This window comes from Nannospalax galili, unplaced genomic scaffold, assembly GCF_000622305.1.
Source record: "Nannospalax galili isolate Female #2095 unplaced genomic scaffold, S.galili_v1.0 scaffold212, whole genome shotgun sequence".
Lineage (NCBI taxonomy): Eukaryota > Metazoa > Chordata > Mammalia > Rodentia > Spalacidae > Nannospalax > Nannospalax galili.
In genome coordinates, this window is record NW_008333884.1 from 4,564,810 (window position 1) to 4,566,182 (window position 1,373).

The window sequence follows — 1,373 nt, forward strand, 5'->3', positions numbered from 1 at the left end:
ATAGGGGACTTCAATACCCCATTGTCTCCATTAGATAGGTCAACAGGGCAGAGAGTTAACAGAGAGACATCTGAATTAAACAACACCATATATCAAATGGACTTAACAGACATCTACTGAGTATTCCACCCAAGCACCAAAGGACATACTTTCTACCCAGCACCCCATGCAACCTTCTCCAAAATTGACCATATACAGGGGCACAAAACAAACCTCAAAAAATACAAAAAGATTGAAATATTTCCATGCAGTCTATCAAACCACAATGCAATAAAGCTTACAGTCAACACCAGAATAAGCCCTAGTCACCACATGAACACATGGAGATTAAACAACAGACTCCTAAATGATGAATGTGTCAAAAGAGAAATTAAGAAAGAAATAAAAGTATTCCTGGAACTAAATGAAAAGGACAATACAACACAACAAAACCTCTGGGACGCAATGAAAGCTGTCCTTAGAGGGACGTTTATAGCTCTAAGTGCCTACATCAAAAAATTGGAAAGAACACAAATAAATGACTTAACATTGCAACTCAACACACTTGAAAAGCAACAAAAAATGAAACAGAAACTCAGCAGATAAGAAGAAATAACAAAAATCGGAGTAGAAATTAATGAAATCAAAACAAAGAAAACAATACAAAAAATCAAGGAATCCAAGAGCTGGTTCTTGGAAAAGATAAACAACATTGACAGACCACTAGACCAGTTAACCAAAAGAAAGAGCACCTCCAAATCAACAAAATCAGAGATGAAAGGGGAAACATCACAACAGACACCAAAAAGATACAGAACACTGTAAGGGAATACTTTAAAAACCTATATGCTACTAAATTTGCAAACCTAAAGGAAATGGATGGATATCTAAAGGCATAGGAACTACCAAAACTAAACCAAGAAGAGATTAACAGCTTAAACAGACCCATGAACACAAAAAGAAATTGAAACAGTAATACAAAACCTCCCAACTCAAAAAAGCCCAAGACCAGATGGATATACAGCAGAATTCTATCAGAAATTTAAAGAACATCAAAAAAATAGAAATAGAGGGAGAAATTTCAAATTCCTTCTATGAAGCCAGCATCACTCTAATACCACAGCCAGGTAAAGATACAACCAAAAAAGAAAACTATAAACCCATATCCTTAATGAACATAGATGCAAAAATTCTCAGCAAGATACTTGTAAACTGCATACAGACACACATCAAAAAGATCATCCCCCATGATCAAGTTGGCTTTATCCCAGAGATGAGGGATGGTTCAATATACATAAGTCAATAAATGTCATAAATCATATAAATGGGCTGAAAGACAAGAACCACATGGTCATCTCAATAGATGCAGAGAAGGCCTTTGACAAAATTCAACA